We start from the raw sequence: 15,781 nt of genomic DNA on the forward strand, positions 1-15,781 counted from the left end.
GTCTTTGAGGTCATGAATTTTCAAAGCACAACAGCAAAAAGAAAAAACAGTATAACTTTGGGTTGTTTGTAGAAGTTAAAGGGATATATTCTTAATTCCAGGGCTCTACATTGCTGCAGGAATACTACATTCTTGGTTTTGTCCTTCATAGTTATTAATACAAGCTACAATATTTGCAGCTATATATAAAAAATGTCCTAACTTTAAATAGTACTAAGCGTTATTAGTGAAACTTTTAACTTCTTCAAAAACACACAAAAATAAAACAAAAATTACCTCCCTACACATAGACAAACAAAACTCTCATCAAAACTACTTCCTATAACTGGAACAAGCATGGCTGTACATTCTCAGAAAGAAAAAAAAAAAGATCTTTATGTTCTGTATGAACACAAGTACAGTGAGTATTTAAAGTAAGAGGAAGTTAAAGGAACTAAAAGATCCTTTCAAGGAAGAATGAATAGCTAAGAGAGTTAATGAAAAAAATAAGCTTATGCATTCGGGTCATGACACTACTAATTTGGAACAAGCTGCCTTCAAATGTTTAAAATAATCAATCGTACTGAAGAAAAGCATATTAAATCACAGTAATATGGTTTAAGTAATAGCAATAGGTGAAATTAGTCAAGAACAAATAAAGGCTAATTTTGAAAATTTCATCCAGAATGATTAATTCTGTTATTTAAATGACTTTTAAGGAAATGAATGATTTTTGTAGGCCATATACTTTTCTATTTGGATAATACTAGCAAGCTAAGATGTATTTATTCTAGTGAAGGACTTCTGTACCTTTTCTGTGGTCTGAAGGCCTGGATATACCAGGTCTATATCACCAGTTTTCTTCACACTCCTGCAGCTTAGACAAGTGAATCAAATCCAGAGAACTAGAGGGTCAGGAGCATAAGTGCTATGTTTTTGTGTGCCATTGTGTAAAGAACTCTTAAGAGTTGGAAGACCTGGATCCTAGACACTTAATACTTACATGATGTACAGCAAGACACTCAAATTTTATTAGTTTGGTTTTTTTCATCTGTAAACTAGGGATGAAGATATTTATCTTGTCTACATCACTGTGTTGTCAGAAAGATCAAATAAGTAACGTATTGTGAAAATACAAAGTAAATTATAGAATAATTATTTGTGCACTCTAGAACAACTTTCTGCTGCTTGTTGCACCCAAGCATCCTCGGCCCTTGACCCAGCTCTGACCTTGCTGTTGAACTTCTGGGCCCTATCATGGAGCCTGGACCACGGGAGATGAAGAACCTGAGCAGAATAGTACTAGTAGCTTCACTGCCCCAGGTTACGAGCGACACCTTCTGTTAGATTCATAGCCGGGAAGAACATTTCTGAAAATTACTTTGCAGTAACAGTAATGTTTCTTGACAATCTTTTTACTAGCTCTGGGTTCTTTCATTCCGATCTGTAAAATTGAGATTTAGGATTGGTATGCTCTTATTCAGAAGCAATCACTCTTTTCTGTGGGAAAGAGCTCCATCCACATTGTTGAACCATGAAATGAGTTGAGTACAGTGGAATTTGGCTTGCTAAGTATTTTTTGAGACAGGCAGGACTGTACAGGTCTTCAAACTGATAACACTTTACAAAATATAATCTGTAAATGTTTTGGTGGGGTGTGGAGAAGAATGTATTGAGAGAGTTCTCTCTTCTGGGGCAGAACACAAGCTTTGCACTATTATAGGCTCATGGTTTATATGCCTGAACATGTAAGCACAGGGTCACCTTAGAAGTGAATTTTCTCATTCTTTTTAAAGAATGTAGGGAGGGTTCACTGGCTAAAGAGGAAATACTTTCAGGTTAAGCAGTGTTAATATATGTGTAGGCAGTCAACAAAATTGAAACCAAGAATAACCAGACTGACTTGCCTTACCACCTAAATAGGGTTTCTCAACAGCAGTGCCATTGACATGTTCAGCTGGATAATTCTCTGTTGTGGAAGGCTGTCTTGTGCATTGTAGGATATTTAGCAGCATCCCCGGCCTCTACTCATTAGATGCCAGCAGCATTCCCCAAGCTGTGACAACCAAAAATGTCTCCAGACATTGCCAAAGAAGCCTTGGGAGGCAAAATTGCTCCCAGTTGAAAATCACTAAAGCCATTAATTTAATTAATTTACTGTACAAAAATACTGTTGCTGCTTTTTGGAATTTGTTGTTTAGAAGGAATATGCTTTACAAATATCAGTCAACAAATTGTAGTTATTACTATTTTTTGTAACTATTTTCATGGCACTATAATTTATAAAATACTTCTATAATATTACAGAAGAGAAAGTAGGAAAGAAGTTAATGTTTATTGAATATTTACTATATGCCATCTGTTAAAGGACTTACTTCCAATACAGTCTTTCATTTAGATCTCAAAGAATCTCTACATGAGTTATTTCCCCCCATTTTATAGAAAAAGAAACAAGCTTAGAGATGTAAAATAGCTTTCCCAAGGAATACAGCTAATCTTCTGACTTCAAGTTTTACTACTCTTTATCCCACATCACAGCTCAGTGAGACACTGATCTTTGATACTTGAAGGTGAAAGTAGTAATTATAGTCTATGTGTCAGAATTAGCTGTATCACAAGGGCCCAGGTCATTTTGTTAAAATCACTTATCCATTTTACAGTTTATGAGTCTGGTTCCAAATCACCAAGTTGCGAGCATGTATCATCTTTAAAACAAAATTCAATTCGGTGCTCTGCAACCAAAATAGCCAAATCAACTCCCAGTCTCTCTAGGTCAGTAAGTTACAGTATCCTTTCCAGATTTTACTGGTGATTTGGAGAAATAGAATGGGTTTTCATTGCAGCCACATAAACAAATTGAAGTTAACTGTTAAATACCCCTCTTCTTAAAAGTCCTTTGGCCACCGCATTTTCAGAATGCATTCCCATTCTATCTGGACATCTTTTTCCCAGGCTCCAATCTGCCATCACATAGCTTAATCAGTCCTCTCCCTCAGGTATACTCTTTCGTTCCCTTATTCCTTAGGTCCCTTGACCTTTACCTCTCCCCTAATGAGATTCCTTTCATTTGCAAGGAAGAGCAATTAGCTCTCCATTCTCTCCTCCAGTTAAAGTCTACATCTGCATATTTGAAGACACATTCATCACATTGCTAAGCAAAAGGCCACCTGCTCACCCACTGAAGAACTGGCAGAGCTTTTGCAATTTCTGCCTTTCTTCGTAAACCACGCCTCCATTTAATTCTTCCCAAGCTCTAAGTCGAAGAATTCAAGATAGACACTTATTTTCCCATTGATAAGAATTATCTAGCCACCCCCCATACACATTTTGAAAGAAAGCATTGAAGTATAGAATACATACTGAAAAGTACACAATTCATTAGCGCGCACCTCTATTAATTTTTATAAACTAAACAGACCTGTGTAACCAGCATCCAGAATAAGAAACAGAACATTACGAGAATTCCAGAAGACTCTGTTCTATCTACTAGTCAGTGTAATATTTTCTAATGACAAAGAGTGATTATATACCAGCATATGCTCTTTAACCAAGAGCTTTGTAATTAGTAACTTGGTTTTATTGCTTTGTTGCATCCAATCAGAAGTTCAAACATGAGGCACAGTTGCTGATATTAGTTTGTATATTAGTCATTGAAAATGTAGTGATTGTAGTTTAGGGGTTCTAGAGGGAAAGAGAGAAAACTCATAGGTTCTTGTCTTGGGATTTCTCAGTCTATCAGTCTTTCTTAGGTGGGGTTCTCTAGTCACCAAAGAACCCACAATTTTCCATGGGTTCTATGGGTATGATCTTTTCTAACAAGTGATTATAGCTCTGCACCAGAGTTCACACTAACTACACGTGAAACTTATTGCTCCTGTAATCACCAACACCACCATTTTACACCGTAACTGTCTCTGCACATACTATTCCCTGAATTCTCTACTCCAGTGGATCTTATCCCTGGTAGCACATTAGAATTACCTGAAGAATTAAAAAAAAAAATCTCATCTCCACCCTAAACCTATGATGTCAGCATTTCTTGAGTAATGGTGTCCAGCATCCATAAAGTTCCAGGTTCTTCTAAAATGTAACTAGTGTTGAAAAGCATTGCAACTTCTCAACCTCTCTTAGGAGCTTCCTTCCATCTCAATTTTAGACTATCAGGAACTCAAAGAGAACTAAATTCTCACGATGACCAAAAATTTAGCCCAAACTTGATTCCCTAACTACCTGTCAAACATACGGTAGGATTTTTTTTTTTTTTTTTTTTTTAATTAAGGGACTACCCTTAAGTTGTCAAAACTGGCAAAACACCTCCATTATTTCTCCATTTACTCCACTGAGTACTGGGCAGGAATGATCAGGTCACCTAGGATCTCTGCAATGAAGATCTGGTCTTTAGAATTGATGGATCTTGGACATGACCAGTGCCACTGTGCACACAATAAGCACAAAATAGCCGCCGGCCTTGTCTTCTACTCCAGCACCAAACCCCTCCCCACTTCCCTTTATGAGAAGCCTTGTGACTTCTGCAAAACAGAAACCCTCTTGCATTTGCAAGGGCGCAGTTCTCCACCCTGGTTGCATAGCTTCGGTGTTAGCATAATGCCCCTCTGTAAAGCTAGGGCTTACAGACCCCTCGAGTCTGTTGCACAGATTAGGTCATAAACCCTCCACACGCAGGTCTGTGAGCTAGGTAATAGAAAAAGAAAGGTTCTGGGAGCCGTGGGTATAGAAAAATGAATGGGTTTTATTCAGATCTAGGAGCAACTGTCCTAGTAGCTTCTCTGAGAGTTCTGAGAAGCACTGTGGATCAGAGCTGTTAGTCTTTTATACTTAAGTCCACCACCCTGGACACCTGGGTGCCCATACCCAATTTAAATTAAGTAGTAACAAGGAACACCTGAGAATATTTACAGCACATGCTCGGCAAGATTCTCAACATCTGAGGGGCCCTGACCTTTTTCCTATGGTCAACACCTCACCCCAACATCTGGTGTGCTGTCCTCCATTTTGAGGGCAGCCCTGGGCTGCCACCACTTTGAGCGCAGCCCAGCAGATTTTCTTTTCCTTTAATAAAGCTTGAACGGTACCCAGCGTCTCAGCTCACTTTCTTTCAAGAATCTACTCCCAAGGGAAGTCGAGTCTTCTCCAGCACTAAATTGTGCCTTCATCTGGTCGCATTCAGTTCAGGACATGAGGACTACCTAAGCAGAGCCACATAACAAAAGGCTGTCTTTTGTCTCTGAAGACAATTTCACAGTCAACAATCATCACTCACCAGCTACATCTTTATTGCTCTGGATCTGCAGTGGTGATGGGGATGAGGTGAGAAGATTGAGTCTGTTCAAAGTGGTTGTCGGGGGAAGGAGCGTCCTAGAAGTTCAGTTCAGAATGAATCCAAAGAGAGGTGTAGGTGTTAGCAGGGCTGTGGCAGGGATTTTCTTTATGGAAAAAAAGTCTCAATTATGGTAGATGAATAAACTCTAGAGATCTACTATACAACATTGTCCCTATAATTAACAATTCTGCATTGTACACTTAAAAAATTGAAAGGGTAGATCTCATGCTGAGTGTTCTTGCCACAGTTAAAAAGAGAGAAAAAAAGAATAAAGAAAAATCAGTAACTGTTTCCTTTCATGTGACCTTGCATCTGCTTTCTCTGGCTGTTTCTCTATCATTGAGAAGTATTGTGGTCATAAGATCTTCCTTGGTGAGGTTTTTTTTTTTTTTTCTTTTTGGGGGGTAGCTGGCTGGTATGGGGATCCTAACCCTTAGCCTTGGTGCCTTGTTGTTATGGGTACAACGCTCTAACCAGATAAACTAACCAGCCAGCATAAGATATCCTTGGGACCACCTGTATGATGCAGAAACTAAAGAATGGGAAATGCCTTGAGAAGGCATTGTAGAAGGAGGTGTGTCAACTGGCCTGGGACTAATACACAGATAGGAAATCACCCCCAAACATCTCTGACCCTATCATACCCCTCTCCACAAGTATCAAAGAAAGTAACTGAAAGTTCTACAGTTTCTTTCTGCCTTCTTCTCTTCAGACTTCTGTTTTTACAAAAAATTTTCACCCTTTCCAGTTGTTCTTTATGTTCATTTTAACCTAATATTTTCTTGTGTTGAAGGCTAAGAGAATGAATGTCACACTGGGTGATTTACTCTGAACTCCAGACTTCCAAGAGATGTCTTTGCTAGGAAAAAAGTGTATCTTTCTGCATCTATTGGATCTCAAATGCCTTCAGCTCAAAATAATCTTTTGCTAAAGGGGCATATTTTGGGGTGGCATATTTTGAACCTCTACAGAAACATCAGAGAGAGAGAGAATTAATAAATACATAGCTTTATGGAATATAGACTACAGCACTTTAAGTGAACTACATCTCTTTAAATGACAGCTACATCTCTCAACAAAGTTAAATCCCCCAAACACAGCTCTAGATGAAAAAAGGCAAGTTGCAAAAGTATGTGTATAATTTTATAACATTATAAAGTTTAAAATTCTGTAGAAAAAGTTTAAGGACACACAAATAGGTAGTAAAAATATAACATCATGTATGGGAATGACAAACACTGGATTTATGACAGTATTTATGTCTGGGTGAGAGGAAAAGAAAGGGACCAGGGAAGAGCATATGGGGATTCTCAAACCTGTCTTTAATGTTTAATGCTTCATATTAAAAATCTCTAATGTATGATGCTTAACAAATTTGGTAAAACTGGGTGTTTATCATATTTTTCTCTACTCAGATGGGTGTTTAAAATATTTTGTAATTTTCTTCAAAAGAGGAATCTACTGGCTTACATCACAGAAAGATCTATGAGTATCTGGCTGTGAGTCTGGCTCAATCCAGAGGATCACGTGATGTTGTCAGGAGCTCTCTGTCTTCATCTCTTGGCTCTATTTTCTTCTCTCTGGGTTTTATCCTTATTCAGGTTCACTATTCATGATAGCTAGAGGGCTCCTAGTACCTCCAGGGCTGTGTCTTAACCTTTTCCACAGTTTCAGTAAGAGCCCTAGAATTTCATCTCATTGAATCATGTGCCCATCCATGAATTACATCCTTTTGACTTCTTTCAAATGACATTAAAGGAGAGGTTTCCCAAGGAAAATAGGAGAGTGCTCACTGAAAAAGGGGAAACAGATTTGGGGTAACAAGAAACAACTGATATCTGCCACAATGAGCCCTTCCACAAAGAATTGCCTGTATACTATATCTATGATTATCTTAGAATGATGCCTGCTGTGCCCCCAACTCCAAGTGACAGTGAATTATAAAAAGATATGTCAGTCTCACTTAGGAATATATCTATATATGCACGCTTATCAATAAAATGCCAGAAAATATAATTGAATAGTATATAAAGGAATAATTTACCAGGATGAATAAAGATTAACCTCAGGATAGAGTACTAGAACAAAATTTATTAATGTAATACATTGCATTAATAAGTTATGAGAAATAACAAACAATAGGTGGAACTCTATAGATATTCCCATTAAAATTAGAAACAAGACAAAATTATGCTTATTATTGTCACCATTATCTAATTTTCTTTTCTTTTTTTTTTTTTAATGCTAGTCAATGTGTTAAGGGAGAAAGCAGATATAAAAAAGCATCATAAACAGAAAGTGGGAGAATTGTTCTAGCAGCAAAAGACCAAAACTAACAGAGGTTGACAGATTCAGTCCAATTTATCAACAAGGAGAACCTGATCTGAATGACAAGGGCACAGGCTTGCCTTGGAACAGGGACAGTGTGAGTGTTAGATACAGAGCCAGGTTGTTCTAAGAATTATCTCAGAACCAGAGAAATAGAACAGGACCCAGCCCCTAAGCAATGGGACTGGCAGGAATGAAGCCCAAAGCAGTTTCCAGCCAGCTGGCTTGATCCACAGGGCACAGAAACCCTAACACAGGGAGTGGGGAAGCCCTGAGTCTCCAAGTGCTCTAGGTAAAAGAGAGTCAGACATGGGCCAAGACTGTCCATGGTGTGTATTTACCAACAGCTCCTGGTGCACTGGAACTACAGACGTGCTTGACCCTTAGGTTAGAGCAGCAGGGTAAGAGATTTCGGTAAGATTCTGGGCTGGCTCATCATTGGTTTGAGGGAGGGAGAGGGCAGGCAGCCTATTCCTAAATGGATATATTTGACAATACAAGTGGGTTGAGAATAGTATGAGACAGGCCCTGACAGTGTCCTCTATGTGTATCAAGGATAGTGAAAGACATATAAAATAAATCATCATGTTTTAAATACGTTAATGAAAGACATTCTGCTCAAGTTCCAGCTTTTGACACGGTAGATTATTCTTTGTTATTCAGTAGATCTAGCCCTGTGTAACAGAGGGCCATACACTCCAAAACTTAAGAGCCACTGGTAAAAGGGTCTATTTTGGGGTAAGAAGTAATAAATATACTCCACCCTGTCTCTCCCACTGAATGAAGCTATAAAATGTAAGGAGTCCTATTTGAGGACTCTGAAAAGTAAATACTAGTAGTATAGTCTTGGGAAAGAAGACCAGAATTTGAAATACCACTAACCCAGCAGTGAGTTTACCTTTTTTTCCTCCCTCCAATATCTCCTGGCCTAAGCTCAGTGCATTGAAATTGGGCAATGGAGCACAGGAAAAGAGCTCCAGAAGTCCTCTGGTCGGGACTTGAAGGGTTAGGAAAAGTAACTCCTAAGCACAGACGGTGTGGAAATCTAGCCCTATTTTCTTTCTTTTCCTGTGCCCCAGCTCCCAAGCAGTCCTGTGGTAACAAAAGCAGCCAGTGACAAAGGAAACTGCAGCAGGCAAAACTCTTAGGGAAAAAAACCTTCATCTCTGTTCAGTGGAGCTGTGGTTTCATGATGCTGTGGCCAGCACCCACTGCTTTTTTTCTCTCTCTCTTGGTCCTCCCACCATTTGACCATGGACATGGGCTCACTTACAAAAGTTCACTGCAAAGCAGGGGTAACTAAAGCCCTAGCTTTCTGCTGGAGGACTGTGATGAGGATTTATGAGCAATCAGAAAGTACTGGGCAGACTAGGAAGAGGGAGAAGTTTAGGAAAGTGACTCTATACAGTTATGAGCTCCTCGGATAACCCCCAAGCTCACATGATCGGGTCTGATCCTATTCAGCATACCAAAAAGTTTGAGAAATGAGCTAACAGATATGTCACTGATCATATACCAGATTGGCCACTGGGTGGAGCACACACTGGGGGATAGATCAAAATAGTCCTTCAAAGGCTCTGAAAATGGAACTGATGTTGGAATCACAGCCAACAGGAGGTGGGTTGAAACTTGTTTCCTGAACCTAGTCAAGTAGGCTCCTTGCTTTAAAAAAAAAAAAAACAACATTCTTCATAGGATTTAAATAGGATTCAAAGTCTCATAACATAATATTCAAGATGTCCAGAATATAATACAAAATTACTCAGTTTACAAAGAACCAGGAAAACTTTGACTCCAAAAGGCAATGAACAGATTCCAATGTTGAGATGATACAGATTTTGAAATTATTTGACCAAGACTTATGCTCCAGCAAGCAATTACAAATGCTTTTAAAATAAATGGAAAAATAGTCTTAGAAAATTAGGACATAAAAACAAACCAGGTAAGAGATTTTAGAGCTGAAAAACACAGTAACTGAAATAAAAAACTCACTGGATGGGCTTAATAGCAAAATAGAGATGTCAAAGGAAAGACCCAGTATATGTGAAGGTAATTCTGTAGAAATTATTCAATCTGAAAAATAGAGGGAAAAAAAAAAAGGAATGTAGACTCAGGCACCTAATAGACAACAACAAAAGGGCTACCATTCATGTCATCAAAGTCCCAAAAGGAAAAAAGAAAAAGTGTCAATAAGCTATATAAAGAAAAAATGGCTAAAAATCCTGAGATTTGCTAACCACACCCCCCATAAATCTACAAATTTAAGAAATTCAGCCAACCTTGAACAGTATAAACCCAAGGAAATTAATTCACAGACACATTATACTAACATATATAACATAAACTAAAGACAAAGAAAAAAATCTTGAAAGCAGCCGGAGACAAATGGCTCATTACCTACAGAGAGATAATGATCTAAATGACTGTGGATTTCTCCTCAGAAACAAAAGAGGCCAGAAAGAAGTAAGACATTTGCAAGTGCTGAAAGAAAAGAACTGTTAGCCCAGAATTGTATATCTGGTAAAAAAAAAAAATATCATTCAGGGACTAAGGCAAAAGAAAAACATTCTTAGATGAGGAAAACTAAGAGTATTCATCGCCAGTAGACCTAATATGAAAGAATTACAAAAGGAAATTTTTCAGACAGAAGAATGATGCCAAAGGACACTTGTAATACCACAAATTAAGGAAGAGCAACAGAAATAATAAATATCTAGGTAAATATAATAGATTGTTATTTTTCTCTTTAGGTTTTTAAACATATTTGATGTTTGAAAGCAAGAATTTTAACAAGTCTAAAGGGGATTTCAATAAATGTAGACATAAAATATAAAGGATCTATATGTGTGTGAGATTTCTATGTTCACCTTGAAGAGGTAAAATACTGACTCTAAGTAGACTGTGAAAAGTTAAATGTGTATTGTAATCTCCAGAGCAACATTAAAAAAAACATACAATTAACAAGATAAATTAAAATAGAACACTAATTCTATACTATCTACAAGAAACTCATTTTAAATATAAAGCTATATCATGCAGACATTATTCAAAAGAGAGCTAGAATAGCTTCAGTTTATCAAAGTAGGCTTCAGAGAAAGTAAAACTACCAGGAGTAAAGAGGAACACTACGTAATGATAAAAGCATCAACTAATCAAGAAGACAAAACAATCTTAAACTTCTATGCCTGTAACAGAGGAACTTCAAAATACATAAAGCAAAAACTGCATAGAACTAAAATAAGAAACAGATAATTAAGGTTGGATACTTTAACAGTTCTTTCTGATAATAGGCATAAAATCAGCAAGGATGTAAAAGAGCTGAAAAACACTATCAAGCAACTGGGTCGGATGGACAATTACAGAATATACCACCAAAATATAGCAGAATTCTTTTCAAGTGCCCATGGAACATTCACCAAAACTGACAATATCCTGTTTATAAAACCAATCTTCACAAATTTAAAATAATTAAAATCATAGAAATGGTTCTCTGATCATAATGGAATCAAACTAGAAATTAGTAACAGATCTCCGAACACCTAGAAATTGAACCACTCATGTCTACATAATTATGGGTCAAAAAGCAAGTCTCAAGGGAAATAAGAAAATGTTTTGATATGAAACAAAATGAAAATATACCTTATTTAAATTGGTAGGATACAGCTAAATCAGTGCTTAGTGGGAATTTTCTGGCATTAAATGCTTATATTAGAAGAAAGATCTGAAATCCATAACAAAAACTTCCTTACTTGAAACTAGAAAAACAAGAAAAAAAATAAACTAAAAGCAAGCAGAAGGAAGAAAATAATATAGATAAGAATAGATAACAATGAAATTAAAAACAGAAAAACCAGAGAAAATCAATAAAACTAAAAGCTGGTTCTTTGAAAAGATCAAAAAATTTGATAAACTTCTAGCAAGAATGACAAAGTAAGAAAGTTTGAAGTCACAAATTACCAATATCAGGAAAGAAATAGGAGAAATCGCAACATACCTTGCATACAGTTAAAGGATCACTCAAAGTAATACATAAATTTGACAGCTTAGATGAACTGGACTAAGTATTAAAAAACATTAACTACCAAACTGACCCAAAATGAAATAGATGACCCAAACAGTGCTGTAACTATTTTATTTTAGATTTTTATTTTTTCAGTTTTTTGGTGGCTAGACAGTAAGGAGATCCAAACTCTCGACCTTGCTGTAATAACACTGTGCTCTAACCAACTAAGCTAACTGGCCAGCCCAGTGCTGTAACTATTTTAAATAGTTAATTCTCAGTTAAAAATTTTCTGGAAAATAAATCTCTAGTTTTAAATAATTTTACTAGTAAATTCTACCAAACATATTAAGAAGGAATAACACCAATTCTACTCAATTTCTAAGAAATAAAAGCAATAACAAATAACCTTCCAAAAAATAAAGCACTAGGCTCAGGTAGTTTCACTGGTGAATTTTACAAATATTTAAGAAAGGCTTAAGTTTAAATTGAATTTAGGTAAATTCTGCACTATCTCTTCCAGAAAATAGATAAAAGAAAAAGGACTTTACTGAGTTCAACAACCATTCATAATAAAAACTCAGAAACCTGGACTGCAAGAACACTTCCTAAATCTGATCAAAAACATCTAAAACACATCATCTTGAATTATGTATGCATTTTCAAAGAGGGATGGCACATTGACCATGTCATGTATTGTAATGTAATATCAATACATTGTTTATTTTGTATATTCATCTATGTTTGTAGGCTTTATACCCATCCTATAGAGAAATTATCACTACTGTACTTTCTATTATAATAAATATATTTACTTTATAGATATGGTAAAAATTACACTTTGGAGTTTCTTCAGAATTCAGTATTTAAATAAGACAGAAATTTGTATTTTTACTATCATGAAACAGGGAAGTCTTCATGGAAATAGAATATGAAAAGTAGTTTAACCTAAGAAAGACTGAAAGAATGGCAAACTCAAGGTGGTCAAGGCTTTCAAAGAATGGATTTCTCAGAGTGGACTGAAATTTGAATATGGAAATCTCCTTCTGTGGATTTTAAAATATATTATTGCCAGGTATTCTAAAAATATTTCAGAGATACAAAATTTTGAGAGAATAAGTACAACTTTTTTTTGGAAAAATAAAGGTTGCATTTTTCCTGTTCATATACTTATGAAGTAATTTTATTAGTTTCCAGATAATAAACATGGAAAAATTAAAACAAAACAATGCAAGGAGCCCTCTATACCTTTCAGTAAAAATTTTAATATGAAATAGAATATTAAGAAAGTGTGTAGCTCTATAAACTATCTGGGAATAAGCATCCCATAATGCACCAAGCTTTGCCCTTGTTGAGAATGAGTATTATTAGTCCTATAGAGAAGGACTGGTGATGTAACTGGTATAGCACATGCTTCACTAGCCTTGGAGTGAAACACAGCTCATTCTGTGCAAATTAATACCCTAAGTGTTGATGCTTCCTGCACCCTTTCGGCTAGTTAGCAGAACTTGTACCCTTTTCCCAGTCTCCCCCGCCACCCTTATTTCTTGAACTCCTTAAATAGGTATCTTACTGACCATTTTTTAAAAATACACTTTATTTTTTAGAACAATTTTAGGTTCATAGCAAAATTGAAAGAAAGGTACAGAGATTCTCTATATACTCACTGTCCCCACGTAGGCAGAGCCTCACCCATTATCAACATCTCTGTTAGAGGGCAAACAGGACTGACGCCATCTTGTGCCCGGCCCACCGTCTTGACTCTTGTTTAATCTCATTCTTTTATTTCACTGAGCAATTATAGATGAAACTTAGGACAAGCATAATAGGAACATAGGGTTTAGGGAGTAGATGACTTATCACAGCTCAAGTCATCAGCTAGTCTGTGCAAAAGAATCATAGGCCCCCTGCTTCACAGATTGCAAGAAACTTATTTTTCTTAAGCTATCTCTTTGAAGTTATTTTGAGTAACCCTGCTTTTGCTACATAAGCCTTGCCTAAAAGCCAGAGAGAGAGAGCTCTCATCTGCTGTAGATGTCTGATTCTTCACCATGTATGACCTTCTCTGTATGTAAATTACCCTTTAGTAAAAATCCTTGTAAACTATATGGATCTGACTGCTTAATATTTTGGTCTGAAAGTGCCTTACCAGATCAGAGGGTATTATACTCTAACCCCTCCCTCTCACAGTCTGCCACCAGAATGATATGCTTCTACAATTGATGAACCTATTATTACCATGCAAAGATGACAGTTTGCATTAGAGTTCACTCTTGGTTTTTACATTTCATGGGTTTGGACAAATGTATGTGACATTTATCCACCATTATAGTATCATGTAAAGTAGTTTCACTGCTCTAAAGATCCTCTGTCTGATGCCTATTTATCCTTCCCTCCCCCCTAACTCCTGACAACCACTGATTTTTTTTTACTGTCTCCATAGTTGTGCCTTTGCCAGAAGGTCATATAGTTGAAATCATACAGTTTGTAAACTTTTCAGATTGGATTCTTTCACTTAGTAATATGCATTTAATTCTTCCATGTCTTTTCATGGCTTGACAGCTCATTTCTTTTCAGTGCTGAATAATATTCCTCAGTTTATTTATCCATTCACCTACTGAAGGACATCTTGGTTGCTTCCAAGTTTGGGCAACTATTAATAAAGTTGATGTAAACATCTGTATGCAGGCTTTGATGTTCACATAAGTTTTTAACTCCTTTGGATAAATATCAAGAAGCACTGCTGGATAGCCTGGTAGGAGTATATATATTTAGCTTTGTAAAAAACCCATCAAATTGACTTCCAGAGTGGCTGTATCATTTTGCATTTTCACCAGCAATTGGTATTGTCAGTGTTCTGGGTTTTGGCCATTTTAATAGGTGTGGTACCTCACTGGAGTTTTAGTTCACATTTCTCTGATGACATGATGTGGAGCACCTTTTCGTACACTTGTTTCCCTCCTGTATATGTTCTTTGGTGAGGTGTCTCTTAAGGTCTTTGGTCCATTTTTTAGTTGGGTTGTTAGTTTTCTTGTTGTTGAGTTTTAAGGGTTCTTTGTACATTCTGGAAAACAGTTCTTCATAAGAAGTGTACTTTGCAAGTGTCCCTTCTTCTAGTCTGTGGCTTTCCTTCTCATTCTCTTTCTCAGAGCAATGTTTTTTAATTTTAATGATGTCCAGCTTATCAATAGTTTCTTTCATGGGTCATCCCTTTGGTGTTGTATTGAAAAAGTCATTGCCATACTCAAGGTCATCTAGGGTTTTTCTTATGCTATCTCCTAGCAGTTTTATAGTTTTGCATTTTACATTTACATCTGATCCATTTTGAGTTGGTTTTTTTGAAAGGTGGAAGGTCTGTATCTAGATTCATTGTTTTGTATGTGGGTGTTCAGTTCCAGCATCTTTTATTGAAAAGATTATCTTTTCTTCATTGTATTGTCTTTGCCCCTTTGTTAAAGATCAGTTGGCTATAGAGTATTTATGTGGATCTCAGTTTTTTATCATGCAGTCTCCGCCGTATTTTTCCTCTCCTGCTCATGCTATCATGGATTGATGTCTCTTGTCCACAAAGTCTCCTAAAGTTTCATCATCATTGTTGATGGAAGTCTTCCTGAAAACACTAATATCTGTGCCAAAGATATTGTCTCTTAATTCTCCCAAGGAACCAAGCTTTAGGTACTGAGTTCAATGAAAAGATGAAGAGAATGGCTACATTAGTCAGGGTCCCAGCAAGAAATAGAATCTAACTCAGATGTCTCAAGAGACTATGATCAAAGGACTATTTACAGTAGCATGGTGAGATCAGGGCAGCCAACAAGGAAGGAACCCAGAGGTTAACTTCAGTGGGAAGCCTTTTCTATCCTAGATATGAAGAGGCAGAGGGGGGAAATATTGTTACCAGAGCCCAGTGAGAGATGGGGTGGGATAGGAGGAACATGTAATACAGACCTGGGATGCTCCCCATTGGCTATGAATTCAGTTAGGAAAGCAGCATCATTTATGGGTTGCAGGTTTAAAGTTTTTACTACATCCTGTAGAAAAGCAGCCCAACATCACAAAATATTGTTGTCTTCCTGCTAGCAATTTAACTGAGCCCAAATTGGGACATTCCACCATCTATCAGACTAGCTGTT

This window comes from Cynocephalus volans, chromosome 6, assembly GCF_027409185.1.
Source record: "Cynocephalus volans isolate mCynVol1 chromosome 6, mCynVol1.pri, whole genome shotgun sequence".
NCBI classification, from domain to species: Eukaryota; Metazoa; Chordata; class Mammalia; order Dermoptera; family Cynocephalidae; genus Cynocephalus; species Cynocephalus volans.